This window comes from Triticum urartu, chromosome 7, assembly GCF_003073215.2.
Source record: "Triticum urartu cultivar G1812 chromosome 7, Tu2.1, whole genome shotgun sequence".
Taxonomy (NCBI): domain Eukaryota; kingdom Viridiplantae; phylum Streptophyta; class Magnoliopsida; order Poales; family Poaceae; genus Triticum; species Triticum urartu.
Window position 1 is genome coordinate 149442549 of NC_053028.1, and position 12117 is coordinate 149454665.

Consider the following 12117-nt stretch of genomic DNA (forward strand, 5'->3'; position numbering starts at 1 on the left):
TGAACATCAAGCATCTGGGATCCTCGAGACTTTCTCTCCCCCTTGAGGTCTCTCTCTCCCCCTTAATACTTTCTCTCTTGTAGGTTTGGTCCTTGAGACTGTTTCTCTCCCTTGATGTGATCTCTCTCTCCTACAAGCTTTGATGTGATCTCTCTCCCCCTTTGACATCAATTTCCAAGAAGGTTTTTCCTGGAATCCGTCGAATAGGTTTGGTCCTTGAGATTCAGCACAAAGCAGAGGATAAAATTGTGATGCTTGTGGAGGACAAGATTCATTGAGTGGAGCTGGATCCGAAGAAATGTAGAACAAGTGGCAAACTGTTTTTCTGATTGCAAAGTCGGTGGCACCGAGTGGCATATTTCGGTGGTACCGAAAAGATTCGGTTGGACCGAAATTTGCAAGTCGGTGAAACCGAGTTTACACAGAGAAAAACACTTGTCACCTCAGCTCACTAGTCAAGTAAGATCTCACAAAGATTTGCAAGATTAGCTGAAGGATTTGCAAGGAATTTGATGCAGAAATATGCAGAACAAGAGCAAAAAGGAAAAGAGTGAAAGTTTCTAGATGAAGTTTTTTTTGTTTTTTTGTGAGAGAGAAGGAAACAAATATGCAAGGAACAAATGCAATAACTCAGAAAAAGGACACAAGAGAACTTCATCTAGAATTGGGCGGTGACATAGTCACCTATGTTAGAGTATATTGACTTAGGAGTCAAGTGAGGACACTTGATCATAGGTCATACTCATCGTTTAAGCTCAAAATGGGGTTACCATTTTTCGTTTAAGCATCTTGATGTATTCACATCTTGTTGAGTTGCTTTGACTCATGTCTTGGAGTAAAGCTTCTCTAAGATGGAATAACATACCTTGGGTGGTGGTGTGGTTCTTGCTCATGTAGTTGAACTTGTGTGGGTGCTCAAGGTTGATGTAGCTCATCAAGAGTTGGGAGCACCACTTGGAGTTTGAGTTCATCTACCTACATGGGTTAGTTCTTGCAAGGAAGAGCACTTGTGTATCCAAAAATGACAATCATGAAGCTCAACATAGAATTTGTCAAAGGATATGTTTGAATGGTTTTGTGCTTCCTTGTCTTCAACCACCATTGTGTAGAGTCTTGGTGATGTAGAGATTGCTCAAGATGTGAGTGAGTCGCAATCTCATGGAATTAGATTCAACCAAGCACCTACATGGGTTAGACAACATGCAAGGTGCAAATATATCCAAGACATAAGATAGTTATCATAAGAGATATATCATGGATTAGTCATAAGCTCATGTCTTGCATGTATCCAATGGAGTTTCTACTCCAAGTTCGAAGCATCAATGATGTTCAATTCTCCTCTCAACCTGCAAAACACTTTCTCATCAAGCGGTTTAGTGAATATATCCGCTAATTGCTTCGGTGCGAACATGCTTAAGATTGATGTCACCCTTAGCAACATGATCTCGAATGAAATGATGACGAACTTCAATATGCTTAGTTCGAGAATGTTGTACAGGATTATGACCAATTTTGATAGCACTTTCATTGTCACAAAGCAGTGGAACATGTTTCACATAAATCCCATAATCTTTAAGAGTTTGGGTCATCCAAAGTAATTGAGCACAACATGAACCAGCGGCAATGTATTCCGCTTCGGCGGTGGATAAGGATACCGAGTTTTGTTTCTTGGAAGACCAAGACACAAGAGATCTACCAAGAAATTGACAAGTACCCGAAGTGGACTTTCTATCAACCTTGTCTCCGGCATAATCCGAGTCGGAATAGCCAACAAGATCAAAAGAAGACCTCTTAGGATACCAAATGCCAAAATTTGGTGTATGGATTAAATATCTCACTATCCTTTTCACAGCCTTAAGATGACAATCTTTAGGAGCAGCTTGATATCGTGCACACATGCACACACTTAGCATAATATCGGGACGTGAAGCACATAGGTATAACAATGAACCAATCATAGAGCGATAAACCTTTTGATCAACCGGTTCACCATCTTTGGTTAAATCATTATGTCCACTAGTAGGCATGGGTGTAGACATACCTTTGCATTCTTGCATATTGAACTTCTTGAATAAGTCCTTGGTGTACTTTGTTTGAGAGACAAATGTACCTTCCTTAGTTTGCTTGATTTGCAACCAGAAAGAATTTGAGTTCACTCATCATAGACATCTCAAACTTCTCTGACATTAGCTTTCCAAACTTTTCACTAAAGAGAGGGTTAGTTGAACCAAATATGATAGTCATCAACATAAATTTGGCATACAAATAGTTCTCCATTAACCCTTTTAGTAAAAAGAGTAGAATCAATTTTACCAATTTCAAACACTTGTATAAGGAACTTGGTCAAGCATTTATACCATGCTCTAGGAGCTTGTTTAAGACCATAAAGAGCTTTGTGAAGTTTGTAAACATGATTTGGTTTCTTAGGATTGACAAAGCCGGGAGGTTGTTTGACATAAACTTCCTCCTCTATTTCACCATTTAGAAAAGCACTTTTAATGTCCATTTGGTACAAGGTGATATTATGGTGATTAGCATAGGCAAGTAAGATGCGAATGGACTCAAGTCTAGCAACGGGAGCATATGTCTCACCATAGTCCATACCTTCGACTTGTGTGTATCCTTGGGCGACGAGACGTGCTTTGTTGCGAACCACTTGTCCATCTTCATCTTGCTTGTTGCGAAACACCCATTTGGTACCAATGATGTTGTGGTTGTTGTCGGGCTTCTCAACCAATGTCCAAACTTGGTTTCTCTCAAAATTATGTAGCTCTTCATGCATAGCGTTTATCCAATCCGGATCTTCCAATGCTTCTTCAACCTTCATTGGTTCAATGCTAGAGATGAATGAATAGTTTTCACAAAAGTTAGCTAAACGAGTTTTTGAGCGAGTGATTCTCCCGGTTTGTATATCATTGAGGATTTGCTCGACGGGATGATCTTTGGCAATTCTTGCTCGAACTCGTGAGAGCTTTTGCTTGGGTCTTCGTTGAACATCTTCTTCATCTTGTTCTTCTTCTTGGCCTTCTTCATTGTTGACGTCGTCGTTCTCTTGTCGTGGTGGAGAAGGAGGTTGTTGATGTTCGTCTTGACGTATTTCCTCGTTTTCTTCATCTTGATGGTGTCCCACTTGTGGATGCTTCCGTGTCGATTCTTGGTTCACCTTGTCGTGAAGTAGAAGCTTCCACTTGGACGGATGAAGTACTCTCCTTCACCTCCGTTGGACGAATTTTGCCAATGGACAAGTCTTGAATTGCTTCTGAAGGGTCTTTGTCTCCTACATCAATTGGCAATTGCTCTACTTGCGAGCCATTAGATTCATCAAACTTCACATCTACCGTCTCTTCAACCTTTCGGGTGAAATTGTTGTAGACACGGTAAGTGTGAGAGTTTGAGCCATAACCAAGTAGAAAACCTTCATGAGATTTAGGAGCAAACTTTGAACGACGATGCTTATCAAGAATGTAGCACTTTGAGCCGAATACTCGAAAGTATCCAACTTGGGGTTTGTTACCGGTGAGAAGCTCGTATGCCGTCTTGCCGAGTAGCTTGTGAAGATATAAGCGATTTGTTGCGTGACAAGCTGTCTCAACCGCTTCTGCCCAAAAGTGCTTCGCGTCTTGTATTCATCAAGCATCGTTCTTGCCATTTCGATGAGCGTCCGGTTCTTCCTCTCAACAACTCCATTTTGTTGAGGTGTGTACGTAGCCGAGAACTCGTGTGAAATCCCTTCTTCGTCAAGAAAGGTGTCCACATTTGCGTTCTTGAACTCCGTTCCGTTGTCACTCCGAACCTTCTTGATCTTCACATCAAACTGATTTTGGGCTTCCTAGCGAAGTTTCTGAAGATCTTCTGGACCTGCGACTTGTCATTAAGAAAGAACACCCACGTAAATCTTGAAAAATCATCAACTATAACTAGACCAAAAGAATTTCCACCGAGACTCTTGTAGGCGTTGGGACCAAAAAGATCCATGTGAAGTAGCTCGAGTGGCCTCCTTGTGGTCATGATGTTCTTCACGGGATGTCTTCCTCCAACCTGTTTACCTGCTTGACAAGCACTGCAAAGTCTATCCTTATCAAATATGACATCGTTAACTCCAAGGATATGATTTCCTTTAATAAGCTTGTCAAGGTTTCTCATGCCAACGTGACCTAGTCGTCTATGCCACAACCAACCTTTTGAGGATTTAGCAACAAAGCAAGTTTTAGGTTGTGCCTTTTTAGAGAAATCGACAATGTAAAGATCACCTCTACGCATACCCGTAAAGACCATTTTATGATTGTCTCGACGAAATACTTGGCAATCTACCTCAGTAAATAGGACATTCAAACTGAAATCAGCAAGTCTAGATACTGAAAGTAAGTTGTAGCCAAGAGATTCAACGAGCATGACATTTTGAATGGAACTATCATGTGAGATGGCCACCATACCAAGGCCAACCACTTTACCCTTTGAATTATCACCAAAGGTGACATATTTTCGAGGGCCGTTGTTTTCAGCAAGCTCACGAAACATCTCTTCATCTCCGGTCATATGATCAGTACATCCACTATCAAGAACCCATTCCTTTCCTCCTGATTCATATCCCCGAAGATTTGCCATAAGACCAAAATGTCTCATTGCATCGTCGAGATCGAAGTCACTATCATCATCATCATCATCATCATAATATTCATGTTCATCATGATCTTGTGATTCATCATTTCCTAGAGAGGGTAATTCATCAGACAAATGATCATCAAAGTGGTCACTTTTATGAATTCTTATAGCTTTGAGTATGATATCATTAATGATTCCAACATCTCCTTTAGCATGCTTAAGATTGGCAAGTTCAAGAAGACATTTACCAAAACTAGGATCACTAGAATTCATCTTACTCAAGGCAATGGATTTATGGAGAATTTCATCCAAAGTTTTCAAGGAATGATTGGGAAATCGTTCCTCAAGAAATTTCCATATAGTATAGGCACAATTTTGAGTAGGCAAACTAGCAATCAAATTTTTGGGCAATCCTCTAATGATGAGCTCGATAGTTCTAAGATTGCGAATCATGTCAATATCTTCATCTAGGGTAGGATGCAAGGGATCAATATGGGGTGCACAAGGGCTAGCAATATACTTGTTCAAATGATATTGATTGAAGATTACAAGCATCTCATTTTTCCACTCATGAAAATACTTTCCATCAAGAATAGGCACTCTATGTCTAAGACTCCCTAGAGTAGACACATCCATCTTCCTCCAATGGTGATTAAACCAAGGCAATGGAGACCAAAGCTCTGATACCACTTGTAGGATCTAGAAGTAGATGTGTCTAGAGGGGGGTGATTAGACACATAGTGCTAAAGTTGCAATTTTTAAGCTTTTTCGGTTTAAGTGGAGTTTAGGCACAATTTCAACACACACAATACATATCAAGCAAGCATGCAAAGAGTATATGAGCAGCGGAATGTAAAGCATGCAACTTGCAAGAATGTAAAGGGAAGGGTTTGGAGAGATTCAAACGCAATTGGAGACACGGATGTTTTTCCCGTGGTTCGGATAGGTGGTGCTATCCTACATCCACGTTGATGGAGACTTCAACCCACGAAGGGTAACGGTTGCGCGAGTCCACACAGGGCTCCACCCACAAAGGGTAATGGTTGCGCGAGTCCACACAGGGCTCCACCCACGAAGGGTCCACGAAGAAGCAACCACCCACAAAGGGTCCACGAAGAAGCAACCTTGTCTATCCCACCATGGCCATCGCCCACACAGGACTTGCCTCACTAGCGGTAGATCTTCACGAAGTAGGCGATCTCCTTGCCCTTACAAACTCCTTGGTTCAACTCCACAATCTTGTCGGAGGCTCCCAAGTGACACCTAGCCAATCTAGGAGACACCACTCTCCAAGAAGTAACAAATGGTGTGTAGGTAATGAACTCCTTGCTCTTGTGCTTCAAATGATAGTCTCCCCAACACTCAACTCTCTTCATAGGATTTGGATTTGGTGGAAAGAAGATTTGAGTGGAAAGCAACTTGGGAAGGCTAGAGATCAAGATTCATATGGTAGGAATGGAATGTCTTGGTCTCAACACATGAGTAGGTGGTTCTCTCTCAGAACATATGAGTTGGAATGGTGTTGTGTTCTGATGCTCTCTCTTCGAATGAAGAGGAGGTGGAGGGGTATATATAGCCTCCACACAAAATCCAACGTTACACAGTTTTCCAATCTTGGTGGGACCGAATCAGAAAACTCGGTCTGACCGAAAAATAGTAAACCTAGTGACCGTTAGGGAATTTCCGGTGGGACTGACAAGCAACTCGGTAGGACCAATTCGGTTAGGGTTTGGGGCATAACGTAATCTCGGTGAGACCGATTACACAAACTCGGTGAGACCGAATTTTGGTAATTAGCTAACCAGAGAGTTGGTCAGGCAAACTCGGTGGGACGATTTGCTCTTTCGGTGAGACCGAGTGGAACTCGGTGAGACCGAAAAGTTACAAGAGGGAAACACTGAGTTTGACATTGCAATCTCGGTGGGACCGATTGCTATATCTCGGTGGGACCGAAAATATTGAATGGGAACAGAGAGTTTGCAATCCCATTCGGTGGACCGAGATCCTTATCGGTAGAACCGAATTGCTAGGGTTTGGCAGTGGCTAATGACAAGTGAAACTCGGTGGCGCCGGATAGGAAGAATCGGTAGGACCGAGTTTGGCTTAGGGTTTAGGTCATATGTGGATATGGGAAAGTAGCTTGAGGATTTTGGAGCATATCATTAAGCACATGAAGCAAGAGGCTCATTAAGCAACACCTCATCCCTCCTTGATAGTATTGGCTTTTCCTATGGACTCAATGTGATCTTGGATCACTAAAATGTAAAATGAAGAGTCTTGAGCTTGAAGCTTTAGCCAATCCTTTGTCCTTAGCATCTAAGGAGTTCCCACAACCTTTAGTCCATGCCACTCCATTGTTGAACTTATCTGAAACATGCTAGATAGAAATGTTAGTCCAACAAGAGATATGTTGTCATCAATTATCAAAACCACCTAGGGAGCACTTGTGCTTTCACAAGTGTTCTCAAATCCTTAAAGACTCAATCCGATAAGATAACTTCAAAGTGAAAACTCAATCCATTACAAGAGAGTAGAGGGGGAGAAACATCATAAGATCCAACTATAATAGCAAAGCTCACGATACATCAAGATCGTGCCAAATCAAGAACACGAGAGAGAGAGAGAGATCAGACACATAACTACTGGTACATACCATCAGCCCCGAGGGTGAACTACTCCCTCCTCGTCATGGAGAGCGCCGGGATGATGAAGATGGCCACTGGAGAAGGATTCCCCCTCCGGCAGGGAGCCGGAACGGGTCTAGATTGGTTTTCGGTGGCTATAGAGGCTTGTGGCGGCGGAACTCCCGATCTAGGTTTCTTTCTGGAAGTTTGGGGTTATATAAGAGGTGTTGGCGTCGGGGACAAGTCAAGGGGGTCTCTGAGGCGGCCACGAGGTAGGGGGGCACACCCAGGGGGGTAGGGAGCGCCCCGCACCCTCGTGGTGGCCTCGGGACTCTTCTGGCCCATCTCCCGTACTCCGTGGGCTTCTTCTGGTCTAAAAATGATCTCTGTGAAATTTCAGGTCAATTGGACTCCGTTTGATTTTTCCTTTTCTACGATACTCAAAAACGAGGAAAAAACAGAAACTGGAACTAGGCTCAGATGACCCACAAGTATAGGGGATCTATCGTAGTCCTTTCGATAAGTAAGAGTGTCGAACCCAACGAGGAGCAGAAGGAAATGATAAACGGTTTTCAGCAAGGTATTCTCTGCAAGTACTGAAATAAGTGGTAAGAGATAGTTTTTTGATAAGATAATTTGTAACGAGCAACAAGTAACAAAAGTAAATAAAGTGCAGCAAGGTGGCCCAATCCTTTGTGTAGCAAAGTACAAGCCTGTACAAACTCTTATATAAGGAAAAGCGCTCCCGAGGACACATGGGAATATCGTCAAGCTAGTTTTCATCACGTTCATATGATTCGCGTTCGGTACTTTGATAATTTGACATGTGGGTGGACCGGTGCTTGGGTGCTGTTCTTACTTGAACAAGCATCCCACTTATGATTAACCTCTATTGCAAGCATCCGCAACTACAACAAAAGTATTAAGGTAAACCTAACCATAGCATGAAACATATGGATCCAAATCAGCCACTCACGAAGCAACGCATAAACTAGGGTTTAAGCTTCTGTCACTCTAGCAACCCATCATCTACTTATTACTTCCCAATGCCTTCCTCTAGGCCCAAATAATGGTGAAGTGTTATGTAGTCGACGTTCACATAACACCACTAGAGGCTAGACAACATACATCTCATCAAAATATCGAACGAATACCAAATTCACATGACTACTAATAGCAAGACTTCTCCCTTGTCCTCAGGAACAAACGTAACTACTCACAAAGCATATTCATGTTCATAATCAGAGGGGTAATAATATGCATAATAGGATCTGAACATATGATCTTCCACCAATTAAACCAACTAGCATCAACTACAAGGAGTAATTAACACTACTAGCAACCTACTAGCACCAATCCAGACTTGAAGACAAGAATTGGATACAAGAGATGAACTAGGGTTTTGAGATGAGATGGTGCTGATGAAGATGTTGATGGAGATTGCCCTCTCCCGATGAGAGGAGCGTTGGTGATGACGATGGCGATGATTTCCCCCTCTGGGAGGGAAGTTTCCCCGGCAGAACAGCTTTGCCGGAGCTCTAGATTGGATCTGCCAAGGTTCCGCCTCGTGGCGGCGGAGTTTCTGTCCCGAAAGGTTGCTTCTTATTTTTTTTCTCGACGAAAGACTTCATATAGGAGAATATGGTCATGGAGAGCCACCAGGGGGCCCACGAGGTAGGGGGCGCGCCCTAGGGGGGTGCCCCCACCCTCGTGGAAGCAGGGTGTGGGCCCCCTGGTCTTCTTCTTTGGCGAGGATTTTTCATTATTTATTATAAGGTGTTCCGTGGAGTTTCAGGACTTTTGGAGTTGTGCAGAATAGGTCTCTAATATTTCTCCTTTTCCAGCAAAATTCCAGCTGCCGGCATTCTCCCTCCTTATGTAAACCTTGTAAAATAAGAGAGAATAGCCATAAGTATGGTGACATAATGTGAAATAACAGCCCATAATGCAATAAATATCGATATAAAAGCATGATGCAAAATGGACGTATCAACTCCCCCAAGCTTAGACCTCGCTTGTCCTCAAGCGAAAGCCGATAATGATAAATATGTCCCCATGTTTAGAGGTAGAGGCGTCGATAAAAATAAAATATGGACATGAGGGCATCATGATTATTCTCATAACAGCAGCATATATAGATATTGTCATATGATTACTTATGTTCAAGTGATAATCTATTCATAATCAAGTATGAATCAGAAACCTTATTGAGAACTAACAAACTATAACCTTAATCATTGAAGCAATTGCAATTTATCATAACATCATAAAGAGTCTATGTCAGAGCTAAAAAGCAACAAGTCCACATACTCAACTATCATCTAGTCTTCATAATTGCTAAAACTCACGCAATACTTGTGGTTACGGAGTTTTAATCGGACACAGAGAAAGATAGGGGCTTATAGTTTCACCCCATAACCTTTTACCTCGAGGGTAATGTCAACAATAATATTCATGCCCCCCTACATCCAATTAGATATATATATATATATCCAGGTTCTTTCCAACATGCTGGGCATGCCAAAGGATAAATGAAAAAGGAAAGGGTGAAGATCACCATGACACTTGCATAAGGTAGAAGATAATAATAAAAGATAGGCCCTTCGCAGAGGGAAGCAGAGGTTGCATGCGCTTTTATGGTTGGATGCACAAAATCTTAATGGCGAAAGAACGTCACTTTATATTGCCCCTTGTGATATGAACCTTTATTATGCAGTCCGTCGCTTTTATTACTTCCACATCACAAGATCGTATAAAGCTTATTTCTCCCACACCAATCAATCATACATATTTAGAGAGCAATTTTTATTGCTTTGCACCGATGACAACTTACTTGAAGGATCTTATTCAATCCATAGGTAGATATGGTGGACTCTCATGGCAAAACTAGTTTAAGGGTATTTGGAAGCACAAGCAGTATCTCTACTTGGTGCTGAGAATTTGGCTAGCATGAGGGGGAAAGGCAATCTCAACATGTTTGATGATCCATGACAACATACTTTATCTCAGATATAAGAAAACATAACCCATTACGTTGTCTTCCTTGTCCAACATCAACTCTTTAGCATGTCATATTTTGATGAGTGTTCCCAATCATAAAAGATGTCAATAATAGTATATTTATATGTGAAACCTCTCTTTCCTTATTACTTCCTATTAATTACAATGATGACCGAAGCTATGTCTACCAACTCCCAACAACTTTTAGTCATCACACACTTTCTATGTGAAGTCATTACTATAAATAAGATCAATATGAACTTTTGTTTCTTCTGATTCTTTTTCTCTTTTCTTTTCTTTTATTTGGTATCATGGCAAAAATAAGCAAGCCCTTGACTCAATCACCAATCTTTGTTATATAACTCACGACTCGATTACAGAGAGAGATCATAAAGAAAACTCAAAACTAGATCATGCCATAAACTTTATTCTACTAGATCAAGATACTACTAATAGGATCGAACTAAGAAAAACGGTAAAGATAGGAGTTGTGATTGTGATACGATACCGGGGCACCTCCCCCAAGCTTGGCAGTTGCCAAGGGGAGTGCCCATACCCATAGTGATTATGTCTCCTTTGTTGGTGAAGAAGGTGGAGTTGTTGATGACGGATAGTCACACATCGAGCGTAGGGGGTCTTCTAACTTGCGGATAATGCCTTTGAGTGCGATGATATGCTCCTTCAACAAAATATTTTCACGTGTGAGATACTTATTTTGTATACGAGCCAACTCAATCATCTTGAAAGCTTTGATTTCTGTAGGGGTAATAAGATTATGATCCAGTTGAAGGGTGTCTTCTGTTGCTGGAACTTGGTCCTCCATGGCCTTCTTGATCCCTTCATCCTTGTTGATCTCCATAGGTTCTTCTCTCTTCAGCTCTATCTTCATTAGCCAAGCATCGTTGCCCTCATGGTTGGAGGAGGAGGGAGACGACATAGTGCCTGGCCTTGACAACCCTGACAGAAAACAGCTCGAAACAAAGACAGGAGATTTTTGCGTGATACGGGAGTCAAAACCCCGGGAGATTATATAATGAATTTTTACCGACCAAAATCGTGTAAGAAAACGGAGTCAGGGGGTAGGGGGCGCACGAGGAGCTCACGAGGTAGGGGGCGCACCCAGGGGGTAGGGCGCGCCCTCCACCCTGATGGGGCCCTCGTGTCCTTCCCGGACTGCTATTTAATTTTCTATTTTTCTAAATATTCCAAAACGGAGAAATATTGCCTTAAAAATTGTTTTGGAGTCGGTTTACTTACCGTACCACATACATATTCCTTTTCGAAGTCTAAAACGTTCTGGAAAGTGTCCCTTATGTATTCCTCCGGTGTTACGGTTTCAATAATATTGGTTTCAATATTTACGGGATTACCTGAGATATAATTTTTAATTCTTTGACCATTTACCACCTTCGGATTTGTGCCTTCGAAGTTTGTTGATTTTTATGGCACCGGAACGATAGACCTCCTCGATAACGTAGGGGCCTTCCCATTTAGAGAGATGTTTTCCTGCAAAAAATCTTAAACGAGAGTTGTATAGCAATACATAATTACCTACATTAAAATCACGCTTTTGTATCCTTTTGTCATGCCATCTTTTAACCTTTTATTTAAACAACTTGGCATTTTCATAAGCTTGGGTTCTCCATTCATCAAGTGAGCTAATATCAAATAACCTCTTTTCATCGGCAAGTTTAAAATCATAATTTAGTTCTTTAATAGCCCAATAAGCCTTGTGTTCTAGTTCGAGAGGTAAGTGACATGCTTTTCCATAGACCATTTTATACGGAGACATACCCATAGGATTTTTATATGCAGTTCTATAGGCCCATAATGCATCATCAAGTTTCTTGGACCAATTCTTTCTAGACATATTGAACAGTCGGCTTGTTGC